The following is a 14,023-nucleotide window of genomic DNA, read 5'->3' as shown; positions in this document are numbered from 1 at the left end:
GGCAGGGGGTGTCCCTGGGGGCATGGGAGGGCACCTCTGGGTTCCTTCCGAGCCCACATGTCCCTTAACGCCTGCCCTGACCCAGGCGTTAAAAAACGGCGCCCATCAGGCTGTGCGCTGTTTTTTAAGGCCCACCCCCTCCTGTGCGTCAAAATGACGCCAGAGTATAAATAAGGCGCACAGGCCTTAAAGTCATTTTTTGGAAGGGAACGCCTACCTTGCATATTATTAACGCAAGGCAGGTTCTCCCTTCCAAAAAATGACGCACATGGTGGGATTTTGACGTCCGCGGGGTCGGGCGTCAAAGTATAAATATGGGGCAGGGTTTGCGGCGAATGTGCGTCAAAATGTTTGACGCACATTCGGCGCAAGCAGAGTATAAATATGCCCCTTGGATTTTCACCCTGATGTATCAAGCAAGAGCTACTGTCTCAGCGTTGATAGTTCTGAGGCTTTTTGGTCTTCTAGCATGTTGGAATTTTTTTGGTACCTCATGCTCAGTGGCACAAGCAGGCCCTTGAATGGAATCAATGTCTGCCCAGCATTGAGGGTGCAATTCTAACAGTATATCATCACCAGTGAGGCTGCCAGGGACCTCTAGTCGTGGATGAAGGATGCCACCTTGACCTGCAGTAGATCATTTGCTATGTCTCCCCCAGAGGCAGAGGCTGTGGCAGTGACATATGGTTCCTTCCCTTGGTTGGGGTGTTTGCCTGGACGAGGTGGAGATCAGAGGTCTGTGCTTTCCGGTGGGGCAGCACCATTACTTAAACCTTTTGGAGCTGCATGACACAGGCTGGCCCAGAAGTCCTTTTAGCCTTCCTTTAGAGGCAAGTCACCCCAGGTTCTAATGGACAACATGACAGCCATGGGTGTGCTGTGACAAGTAGGGTGGCATGGGATCATTGGTTAATTTGTAAATAAAAACGTGCTGGTGCCCAAAGCTCTCTTCTGATACACGCGGCTGCTGCACTTAAATGTGCGAGAACAAAATACTGAGGCAGCGTAATCCTAAAGCCATCTCAGGCCTCTTTAATCCATTCACAGACACTCCCTGCCCCTTCAGCTCACTCTTGCATTTTCCAATTTTCTCCCTTTGTGAAGCTTTTCCCTCTGTCTTTGCTCCTTCTTTCCCATATGTGCCTTTTGCTCCCAGTGAATACCTGATGCAAAAAAATAAGCGCCGGCCCTCAAAAATAAGTGCCAGTGTCCCGCACTGGGAACCACCAACTCAAATTAAGCACTGCATGAGATCATCAGTCATCTCTATAAAGTCTTTGAGACTGTTGAAATGGCTGAAGTTTTGTCCGGATCATTCAGAGGGCCAGTCTCCTGGCAGGGTACCAAGGGCAGACAAACTCAGCCGCTGCCAGATTGTCAAGCACAAGTGATTTCTGCACCCATAGTCCATAAATGTATGACTTGGAATATCAGAGGACTTGGAAATCTGTGAAAGTATAGACATATTTTATCCTATCTTGATCGACATGGCATTCACACAGCCCTGTTATAAGAAAGCCATTTGGCTGATTCGACAGGCACAACATTTGCGACCAGGTGGGCCTACCCCAGATGATTTTCCACATACTCCTCCTATGCGAGAGGGACTTTAACATTTAGTCACAAGGGGGTGCCGTTTATTTCACAGGGCTCATTAAAGGACACACAGGGCTGCTACTCAATGATGTGGGGTAGACTAAACCCTCATGCTGTCGCAATAGTTAATTGCTGTGGCCCAGATATAGATGGCCATGGTTTCTTTGACTGTCTTTGGGGCCAGGTTGCAGATATAGGTCCATCCCTGATTTTAATATAACCCTAAATTCAACATTTGACCATTGCCATACCCCATCCACTTATTGCAGTGTAGCTGCTCATCGTCTCAGGGATATCATGGAGGAGCACGATTTACTTGATGCTTGAAGAAATCTCCATACTTCGAAAAAAGAAGGCACTATTTATTCCAGAGTGCATAGCAGCTAATCACGCTTCGATTATTGTCTTCTTTCCAAAGGTCTGGGGTCTTGGGTAGACCAGGTCTCCCACCTTGCATGACCATACTCAGATCACACCCTTGTCTTACGTACACTACACCTACCCCCTCGGGCTCTTACTGGTGTGACTTGGAGGCTGTCCCCAGGCTTGCTACTGGATCCTCTATTTCTTGCTAAAGACAAGAGATTTCAGATTTCGTTTTGACAAACACAGATTTGGTGCCAATGGTTAGCACTGTTTGAGAGGCGTTTAAGGTTACTGTCTGTGGAGTCTGTCTGGTCAAAAGTGGGGGAGCACTGCGCTCGTTTGTGAAATGATTTGTGTAAACTTGAGGGGAAACTCAAACCACGTTGAGGTACAGTTGGGAGTAGTAGATAACCCCCATGTGATTCAACAAATTAGGACAGTTTTATCTGACTTTCAGGAAACAGCCCAAAGAGAATGCCTCTCCAGAGTTAAATATGCCAAGGCTCGAGCATATGGGGAGGTTGAATGCCCAGGATGCACTCTTGCTACCATGACTCGAAAACTACTGTCTGCCAGTGATATTCTGAAGGTGCGAGACGATCAGGGGTCATAGACATACCCCAGATATACTTCACACTTTCCCCTTGTTCTATGGGTCTCTCTATATCTCTCGTAGTTCAGCACCTATTGCTGTGGTTTCCTATTTGGAAGATGTAGCTCTAGAATGTGATGCCCAGCAGAATGTCCTGGCCCAAGATATTAGTGGTGACAGGCTAAGGGAGGCGATCAAGCAGTTACAGGCTAGTAAGTCCCTGGACTCTGATGGCTTGCCGGCCGACTATTATAAACCTTGTGTGGACCTGCTGGTACCGGTGCTAAACTCTGACTTACATGAGGCAAAGAATTAGGGTATACTTCCCCCTCTATGCGGGAAGCCATGATCATTGCTTTGCTCATACTGGGTAAACAGCCTGATCGTTGCGAGTCTTAAAAGACTATTCTCTGTAATCAATTGTGATGTTAAAATTCGGGCTATAGTACTCACCTACCGTCTCTCACTTCTTACAACATTTTTAGTACACCCTGACTGTTTACAGCACTGCAGGACATTAACCCACACCTGGTTGCAGTTGCGATCTTCTTAGATTCTAGCTTTTATGCTGCAGAAATGTAGTGAATAAAGACATACTTGACTTGACTCAATTGAATGGGATCTTTTTTATGACGCTCTTGCACTGGATAGGACTTCCCAATTCATGTTTAGCCTGGGTGTCCCTCTTATATGTGCAACCGGTCGCCAAGAGTTAGGATTAATGGGTCCGTCTCCTCCCCTATAACAATCAGCAGAGGCACATGACAGGGCTTTCCACTCGCACCATTACTTTTTGCTCTAAAGATAGAGTCACTAGCTGCAAAAGTGCGGCAAAGTCATCAGGATTATGCACTTTGCTACTCTTCTTGGCATCTATTGATGACACTGTGGGGCATATTTATACTCCGTTTGCGCCTAAATTGCGTCGTTTTTTTTTACGCAATTTCGACGCAAAACTAACTCCATATTTATACTTTGGCGTTAGACTCGTCTAGCGCCAAAGTCCATGGAGTTAGCGTCATTTTTTAGCGTGGACACCTACTTTGCGTTAATTATATGCAAGGTAGGCGTTCCCGTCTAAAAAATCGACTCCGAGGCATGTGTGTCGGATTTATACTCCCGGGCAAAAATCACGCCCGGGAGTGGGCGGGTCAAAAAAAATGACGTACGGCCGCTTTTGCGCCGTTTTTAAGCGCCTGCAAAAGGCAGGCGTTAAGGGACCTGTGGGCTCTGAAGGAGCCCAGAGGTGCCCTCCCATGCCCCCAGGGACACCCCCTGTCACCCATGCCCACCCCAGGAGGACACCCAAGGCTGGAGGGACCCATCCCAGGGACATTAAGGTAAGTTCAGGTAAGTGTTTTTTTTTTTTTTTTTTTTGTGGCATAGGGGGGCCTGATTTGTGCCCCCCTACATGCCACTATGCCCAATGACCATGCCCAGGGGCCATTGGGCAAGGGGGCATGACTCCTGTCTTTGCTAAGACAGGAGTCATTTCTATGGGGGTTGGGAGTGAAAAAATATGGCGCAAATAGGGTTGAGGCGAAAAAATTGCCTCAACCTGACTTGCCCCATTTCTTGACGCCCAAGCCCCATATCCCCCTACGCCGGCGCTGCCTGGTGTACGTCGTTTTTTTTAACGAACACCAGACGGCGCCGGCGGCTAACGCCGGCTAACGTCATTCAATAAATACGGCGCCCGCATGGCGCTTCAGAATGGCGTTAGCCGGCGCTAATTTTTTTGACGCAAAACTGCGTTGGCGCAGTTTTGCGTCAAAAAGTATAAATATGGGCCTATATGTGATGACATGACACTATTTTTTCACGATCTTCAAATTAGTCTCTACTCTGTCCTCCGTGAGTTTATCTGCTTTGGTGGTCTATCGGTGTTACAGATTAACTAGGTAAAATCACAAATTTTCCCCCTTTACAATTGATTGATTGATTAAAATCAATAAAGACAATAAAAAAAAAATCCTGCTTATTCAAATCACCCATTGTAATGTTTTAATTTAAGACTTCCACATGTTTGCTGTCGCTTCATTCATTATCCCACAGTTTGACCTTAGTTGAGTTAAGACATTCTCGATGTATGCTCCTGTTAATCCTCTTCATAGTTGTACCCTGAGACTTCTAATTTGATAGACTGTTTCGCATTGCAGTCATGTATGCACATCAAGTCAGCGAGCTGCAAGTTTTGCCTTTTCAGTCTCGCGATACTACCTTTTTTCCTTGCAAGTTGGTACTTGGGAAACATGTATCCTTTTTCCCGAAATTGGTACCACCCTTCCATTGGGGCATCCCACTACACATCTCACATTCAGTTCTCCAGAGAAGGAGGAGAATTTACACTGGTTGGAGCCACTGCATTCCCTTAGGCCCAGATCTACTAAGGTTTTGCATCAGGTTTGTCACTTTTATGGTGCTGTTCCGACGCAGAATGTTTTTTGGCATTTACTAAGCCATGGAAAGCCACTTTGCACTGTTTCGTATGGTTTAGAAAGCACAAAGTAACGCAAGGCAGGGCATAGCACTGCCTTTCATTACTTTGGGTCAGGGATGCACTTCATGGATAGAGTATGGACTTTGACACAATCCCAGATTTACTAAGGTGAGTAAACCTCGAATTGCACTAAAAAGTAACGCCTCCCAGAAGCAGAAGTTACAAGGAGAAATATCCTTGTTTCTCCTCGTTACTTCCTCTTTTGACATATTATGCATTCTGCAGCATGCATAGAAAGAGGAAAATGCTTACATGGGAAACAATCCTGCCTGCAACATACAGTGCACCAGCACTAGGAGACAGCAGAAATGTTCCATATCTTAGTAGATAAAGCACATTTCTGCTGTCTTCCTTTCATGCAATGCTGCGCTGCAACTTAGCTTGCTGCCCTGCATTGTGTGAAATGTTAGTAAATATGCCCCTTAGTTTCTGCATAGATAGGATGAAGGACGACTAGTATTCAATCAGCTGGTTGTTGGGTTTTCAGGTGCAAAGATGGAAAGATTTGTCCAGAAACAGATCTTATCCTGATGGCTTGTCCAATGCAACAAACAGTTATGCCTTTGACGAAAAAGGAATATATTGAGCATCTTAGGACTAACTCCGCAAGAGCTAAAACTGTAACCACTGCTCTAGCTAAGGGCATTCCATGTTAGACATTTACCTGTCAACAGTATGGGTATCTGTTCATACTTTAACCAGGCGTTACTACATTCACAAGTCCCTAGTGAGGGACATTTTGCCCTTTGGTGTTGATTCACAAGATATAGAATTGGCAGTTAGAAGTACCTGTTAGATGAATAAGTTACCTACTTTCAGTTATGTTGTTTCTGGTGGATGCGCTGATCTAATCACAGACTCCTCAACACATGGCCATTAACCCATTCTGTGGAGTGGACTTTCAGTAGTAAAAAGATCCCAGATTAATTTTGCACACTACCAGTTCATTCAGTTTGTGAGCCACGCTCTGCATCTGAAGTCATGTTAAAGATGAATGAATGATTTCATGTCAGCACGCAGCAGTGGCGCCTATATGCGGCCCTGTGTTTTCATGTCTGATGCAGGGATTGAATTGCAACAGAGCATTGGTGCCGTCTCCTGGCACGCATATGCAATTTCAGGAATTTCCCGATCCAGTCTGGTGTCTAGGAAGATTTACAAACTAAAGAATCTGAGGATAGATTATCCACCAGAAAGAATGCGCCTGAAAGTTAGTAACTTTTTCTTAATTTCCTTGTGCTACAGAGATAAATTCACCTGGTAAGAATTTGTAAGTCAGATTTCTGATGGATACTTCTAATAATTGATTCTTTATCTTCAGAATATGCCAAAAGTCCAGACTGCATTTAGGTGACCTTTCAGCATAGCCCCTGTGCACCGGTACATAGTGTTGCATGACTTCTCATTGACTCTGCTTCGCCCCAGGACTTTTAGCTGAAGCAGCATGTAGGCGCCACCCCGGCAGGCTGATGTCAGTTCCTTTCTTTCTGCACCATTGTATGTGAGCCTAGAGCTATTTTCTACTTTTTCTTGTCAGTTGACAAGCTTTTTTCTCTACACATTTCTGTCCATTGTGCAAGGGAACATGTACCCTCCTAAAACTGCAGGGTTTAAGAGTTACAGGGATTGTTGCAAACAAATGTCTGCTACAGATCTTCACAAGATGTGTATGTGGTGTTTAAAGTCAGGCCATATGACTCCAAGTTGTGAGTGGAGTGTGCCCTGATGCACTCAAAAGCAATCTGGGAACACAAAGCCAAATATACATCACTGAGCACTGCGGGAAGTCGCATAAGTGCCACTCCCGCTCAAAGTCAAAGACACAGAGCTGATCCCACAAAGAGGTTGGCACCGCAGTCCAAGTCTTCAGGTAAGATCCAAAAAGAAACACAAGAGGTCAAAGTGGGCCTCAGTCTAACCTAGCTACTCTTCATCTGAGAAGTCACAAAGATGTCAGTGTTCCTCATGTTTTCGCATGCGGTCACATACAGAAGAGTTGATTCTGCACCCTGAATCCCTTGGTCCATTGCTGATGCCACAGCAGATTGAGGCATTTAAGAAGGCCATGGTCAGCATCTTCTGCACCTTACTGTCTCCCAATGACTCAATTTACGGCTCATAGATCATTGGATGTCTCCAGTTGGGTTATCGCTGGCGTGTCTGCTCTCAGTGCTGTCAGGTTCAGCTCAGACTCTGGACCTTACTCCATGTCCAGCAGCACAATCCATGTTGGATCTAGCTGCATAAAAACCAGCACAGCTAATCCTCATCTGAAACACTAATGCATTCAACACGGCCCTGACTGACTCCTTCATGGGCACGTGGACTAAACCCTGCTCTTGCCCAACTATAAAAAGATAGGTTGAACTTCTTCACAGACCCGCTCCAGGTGACCCTGTCTTCCTAATTCAGCACCCTACTCCTGACATCCTGGTAATATAGGCCACTGGTGGCAGGATCAACCCCAATTATTTTCTTGCTACCCTCAGGATAGAGAGTCGAAGAGAATTGAGGCATGTGGAGAGAGGATATTATCTTTCACTCAGCACCAGATGTTTGTTGGTAAGGACTTCCATGCATTATGAGACTCAGTCACCTAGATCTTAATGATAGTCCCAGGAGAATTTTGCACCAGTTTAGCACAGACCATTCTAGGTTGTCAGGATACGGCCAATATCTTTATCCGGTCTGGCCTGGGCATAACTAACTGTTTAGGCAGAGCATTTGGCAATATCATGGTTCTCTGGCGCCACACGTGAATAAGATCCATAGGATTCTCAGGGGACATTAAGGCATCACTCATGGATATGCTTTTTGATGTATATCTTTCCTCTTTAGCGAGAAGGCTGATTCCAGCAGACTGAGAGTAGAGCCACTGCACACTCCATGGGTCTTTCCACACCTGCAAGGCAGTGTCGCCAGCAGTTTTGCCCTTTTCAATGCATTGCTATGGGTTTCACCTTCAGACAGTGAGTGCCAAGGCCCACCACATCAACAACATGCCCCCAGTCCTTTCTGGATCAGGGTAGGGGATCCAGCAGGCAACATCTAGGCCCTCTGAGGAAGCAAGCCTCCCAGCTTACAGCCCCTCCAGCAGAAGCCCCAAAGCCACTTTAGTTTCCCTTACAGACACACAGCCACATTGAGGGAGGCAGGGTGTAGGAAGTTGGCTCTGTATGTACTATTTCAAAGTAAGAAATAGCATGCACAGAGTCCAAGGGTTCCCCTTAGAGGTAAGATAGTGGCAAAAAGAGATAATTCTAATGCTCTATTTTGTGGTAGTGTGGTCGAGCAGTAGGCTTATCAGAGGAGTAGTGTTAAGCATTTGTTGTACACACACAGGCAATAAATGAGGAACACACACTCAGAGACAATTCCAGACCAATAGGTTTTTGTATAGAAAAATATATTTTCTTAGTTTATTTTAAGAACCACAGGTTCAAGATTTACAAGTAATACTTCAAATGAAAGGTATTTCATGTAGGAACTTTAGGAACTTTGAATTAGCAAAATAGCATATACAGTTTTCACACAAATGACATATAGCTATTTTAAAACTAGACACTGCAATTTTCAACAGCTCCTGGGGGAGGTAAGTGTTTGTTATTTTTGCAGGTAAGTAAACCACCTACGGGGTTCATGTTTGGGTCCAAGGTAGCCCACCGTTGGGGGTTCAGAGCAACCCCAATGTTACCTCAGGGCCGGTCAGGTGCAGAGGTCAAAGTGGTGCCCAAAACACATAGGCTTCAATGGAGAAGGGGGTGCCCCGGTTCCAGTCTGCCAGCGGGTAAGTACCTGCGTCTTCGGATGGCAGACCAGGGGGGTTTTGTAGGGCACCGGGGGGACACAAGTCAGCACAGAAAGTACACCCTCAGCAGCAGGGGGGCGGCCGGGTGCAGTGTGCAATCAGGCGTCGGGTTCGCAATAGGTTTCAGTGGGAGACCAAGGGGTCTCTTCAGCGATGCAGGCAGGCAAGGGGGGGGGGGCTCCTCGGGGTAGCCACCACCTGGGCAAGGGAGAGGGCCACCTGGGGGTCGCTGCTGCACTTGAGGTCGGATCCTTCAGGTCCTGGGGGCTGCGCGTGCAGTGTCTTTACCAGGCGTCGGGTCTGTGAAGCAGGCAGTCGCGGTCAGGGGGAGCCTCGGGATTCCCTCTGCAGTGGGGGCTCAGGGGGGTCAACTCTGGCTACTCACGGTCTCGTAGTCGCCGGGCAGTCCTCGCTGTGGTGTTTGTTTTCCACAAGTCAAGCCGGGGGCGTCGGGTGCAGAGTGCAAAGTCTCACGCTTCCGGCGGGAAACGTGTGTTGTTTCAAAGTTGCTTCTTTGTTGCAAAGTTGCAGTCTTTGGGGAACAGAGCCGCTGTCCTCGGGAGTTCTTGGTCCTTCTAGATGCAGGGTAGTCCTCTGAGGCTTCAGAGGTTGCTGGACCCTGTGGAACGCGTCGCTGGAGCAGTGTCTTTAGAAGTGGGGAGACAGGCTGGTAGAGCTGGGGCCAAAGCAGTTGGTGTCTCCGTCTTCTCTGCAGGGCTTTCAGGTCAGTAGCCCTTCTTCGTCTTAGGTTGCAGGAATCTATCTTGCTAGGTTCTGGGAGCCCCTAAATACTCAATTTAGGGGTGTGTTTAGGTCTGGGGGGTTAGTAGCCAATGGCTACTAGCCCTGAGCGTGGCTACACCCTCTTTGTGCCTCCTCCCTGAGGGGAGGGGGGCAACTCCCTAATCCTATTGAGGGAATCCTCCATCTGCAAGATGGAGGATTTCTAAAAGTCAGAGTCACCTCAGCTCAGGACACCTTAGGGGTTGTCCTGACTGGCCAGTGACTCCTCCTTGTTTTTCTCATTATCTCCTCCGGCCTTGCCGCCAAAAATGGGGCCGTGGACGGGGGGGGGCGGGCATCTCCACTAGCTGGAATGCCCTGGGGTGCTGTAACTAAGGGGGTGAGCCTTTGAGGCTCACCGCCAGGTGTTACAGTTCCTGCAGGGGGAGGTGAGAAGCACCTCGACCCAGTACAGGCTTTGTTACTAGCCACAGAGTGACAAAGGCACTCTCCCCATGTGGCCAGCAACATGTCTTGTGTGTGGCAGGCTGGCAGAACTAGTCAGCCCACACTGGAAGTCGGGTATGTTTTCAGGGGGCATCTCTAAGATGCCCTCTGGGGTGTATTTCACAATAAAATGTACACTGGCTTCAGTGTGCATTTATTGTGCTGAGAAGTTTGATACCAAACTTCCCAGTTTTCAGTGTAGCCATTATGGTGCTGTGGAGTTCGTGTTTGACAGACTCCCAGACCATATACTCTTATAGCTACCCTGCACTTACAATGTCTAAGGTTTTACTTAGACACTGTAGGGGCACAGTGCTCATGCACCTATGCCCTCATCTATGGTATAGTGCACCCTGCCTTAGCTCTGTAAGGCCTGCTAGAGGGGTGACTTACCTATGCTATAGGCAGTGTGAGGTTGGCATGGCACCCTGAGGGGAGTGCCATGTCGACTTAGTCATTTTCTCCCCACCAGCACACACAGCTGGCAAGCAGTGTGTCTGTGCTGAGTGAGGGGTCCCCAGGGTGGCATAAGACATGCTGCAGCCCTTAGAGACCTTCCCTGACATCAGGGCCCTTGGTACCAGGGGTATCAGTTACAAGGGACTTACCTGGATGCCAGGGTGTGCCAATTGTGGAAACAAAGGTACAGTTTTAGGGAAAGAACACTGGTGCTGGGGCCTGGTTAGCAGGCCTCAGCACACTTTCAAATCATAACTTGGCATCAGCAAAGGCAAAAAGTCAGGGGGTAACCATGTCAAGGAGGCATTTCCTTAAACAGGGCCACTGTCCTCTGGAGTTCTTAGTCCACTGGTGGGCAGGCAGTTCTCTGGGAGTTTGTAGAGGTCGCTGGTCCTACAGGATCCATTGCCTTTTTGTAGCAGGGCTTCTGAAGCTGCAGACAGGCTGGTAGGGCTGGGGCCAGTTCAGTTGGTGTCTGAAGTCTTCTCTGCTGGGGTCGGCTTAGTCAGTCCTTTTTTATGGGCAAGCGCAAAGCGCTCCGTCCATAAAGTAATCTCTCTTTGAGCTTCAAACTACGCCCAGGTCACGCCAGTCTCTTTCATTGGTTCCTGGGCTTGCTCTTTAAAATCTGCTTGTTTTCATTTATGAAAGGTATGCATACGTCATGCCTTTTCCGGTGTTTAGCCCGCCTACACAGCACCGGTAAACTACTAGAAACATACGAGGCTCGATGTTTTGAGCATGGTTTCTGGACTACTTTATCTGTTAATTTTCCCCGCAGCGCGATCGCGCTGGGGTTTACATAGCGCGATTGCGCTCTCTTTTTTCGTTTTCAATTTCAGCGCAATCGTGCTGTGTTTTTTTCTCTTTTAATTTGTGTGTCAAGAAAAGTTGGGTTAAGAGTTTACAACGCAAATAGCTCTAACTCAAGGAAATGCAAGCCTCATTGCATTGAAAATGCTTGTTCTTTTTATCTTCTTAAGGTCACTAGCAATCTGGTGAGCTAGGTTCAGGGGTGCCCTTAAATCATAGATTTAGAGGCGTTGCAGGGTTCAGAGGGTGTCCTTGAGGGTGGCTACACCCTTCCTGTGCCTCCTCCCTTTGGGTAACCCTGTTGATCTCTGGTCACTTCAGCTTTGCTCACCTTAGGGGTGGTCCTAGCTGGGGTGGTCATTCTTCCCTGTTTTACCTAATTTTCCCGCTCAACTTGCTGCCAAAAGTGGGGCTTTGTCCCGGGGGGGTGGGCATCTCCACTAGCTGGAGTGCCCTGGGGCACTGTAACAGGAGGCCTGAGCCTGCAGGAGGTAGATATAAAGGTATAAAGCACCTCCACCCAGAGCAGGCTTTGCTTCTGACCCCAGGAACAGACAGGTCAACCTAACACTAAAGGGTTGGCTAGGGTACGGGGGCATCTCTAAGATACCCTCTGTGTGTATTTTACAATAATTCCAACACTGGCATCAGTGTGGGTTTATTGTGCTGAGAGGATTGACACCAAACTTCTCAGCCTTCAGTAAAGCCATCATGGAGTTCTGGTGTTCGTAATGGCAGACGCCTAGCCAATGTTCTTAAAATGGCCACACTGCACTTACAGTGTCTTAAGAATGGACTCACACTCTGTGGGGGCAGTTTGCTCATGCACCTATGCCCTCACCTGTGGTATAGTAACCCTGCCTTAGGGCTGTAAGGCCTGCTAGAGGGGTGACTTACCAATGCCACAGGCAGTAGTTGGTGGGCATGGCACCCTGAGAGGGATGTCATGTCGATTTTACCCTTTTCTTCCCCCCAGCACACACAGTCTGCAATGGCAGTGTGCATGTGCTTGATGAGGGGTCCCATGCTGCACCCCTTAACGACCCTCCATGGTCACAGAGCCCTCTGTACCACTGGTACCTTTTACAAGGGATTTAGCTGTGTGCCAGGGGTGTGCCAATTGTGGGAATAATGGTACAGTTTAGGGAAAGAACACTGGTGCTGAGGCCTGGTTAGCAGGATCCCAGCACACTCTCAGTCAAGTCAGCATCAATATCAGGCAAAAATTGGGGGTGGGTAATCATGCAAGCAAGGGCACTTTCCTACAGGAATCCCCAAAAAGTCTCTGTCTGGGAGACCCATTTCCCATAGAGTGGAGCACCGGACTCGTGTGCCTTTCCTGGGCTACTTCTCTGGCCTGAGTTCTGAAAAAGATCAGAAACTACTGGGCACAAGTTATCCTATTGGCCCCGATTAGGCCAGGAGATTGTAGTACTGAGATCTTCTTGGCATGAGCTTATATTCTTCAACTAGGCCACCGCTTCAGGAGGATAGTCTTATGCAGCAGCAAGAAATGGTCCTGCACCAAGGCCTATGCAATCTACCCCTTCATGCATGGAGATTGAGCAGCAACAGTTGACTGCATTTGATCTACCTCCCAGAGTAGTGGATGTCATTCTAGCGCTCAGACATCCTCCTACAAAATGTTTTATGCCAGATGGTGGGACAGGTTTCTGGCTTGGTCGGGCACACATAACATGAACCCATTGCAGGGCAAACTGTTGGATATGTTACTGTTTGCAGGAAGCTTGCTCTGTATATACTATGTCAAACTGAAATATAGGCCCATATTTATACTTTTTTAGCGCCACATTTGTGTCATTTTTTTACGCAAAAGCGGCGAAAACTTACAAAATACAATTATATTTTGTACGTTTGCGCCACTTTTGCGTCGAATAATTGCGCAAATGCGGCGCTAAAAAAGTATAAATATGGGCCATAGTGTGCACAGCATCAAGGAGTTCCCCAGAGGCTTAACAGAGGCAAAAGTAGATAATACTAATGCTCTCTTTTGTGGTAGTGTGGTTGAGCAGTTAGACTTATCAGAGGGTAGTGCAAAGCATGTGTTGTACACACAAACAATAGAAGAAGCACACACTCAATGACTTAACTCTAAACCAATGTTTTTTATATAGCAAAAATATATTTTCTTAATTTATTTCTAGAACCACAAGATTCAAGTTACAGGTAAGTACTTCCATAGATTCATATTTCACACATATATCAATAGTACTTTGTTTGAAATCGATAAGTTTTACAGTTTTTACAATATTGGCAATTATCTGTTTTAAAAGTTGACAGTGCAGTTTTCAGAAACAGCTCCTGGGGGGAAGAAAAGTTAGAATGTTTTACAGGTAAGTACTTGCCTTTAATGTCCAGTCTCTGGGGGTTAGAAAGTCCACCGCTGGGGGTTCAGATTAACCCCAAACACCCAACACCAGCAACAAGGGGACGGCTGGGTGCAGAGGTCAAAAGTGAAGCAAATTTAACATGGGCTCCTATGGAGACAGGGAGCACCTGGAATCAGATCTGCAGACAGGTAAGTACCCGCATCTTCGGAGGGCAGACATGGGGGTTTAGAGGAGCACTGGAGGAGGGCCACAAGTAGGCACCAAACATGCACCCTCAGCGGCACTGGGGTGGCCGGGTGCAGGATGCA

The sequence above is a fragment of the Pleurodeles waltl genome, chromosome 3_1, assembly GCF_031143425.1.
Source record: "Pleurodeles waltl isolate 20211129_DDA chromosome 3_1, aPleWal1.hap1.20221129, whole genome shotgun sequence".
Lineage (NCBI taxonomy): Eukaryota > Metazoa > Chordata > Amphibia > Caudata > Salamandridae > Pleurodeles > Pleurodeles waltl.
The sequence above is the reverse complement of the archived record's forward strand: the minus strand, read 5'-3'. Positions refer to the sequence as shown.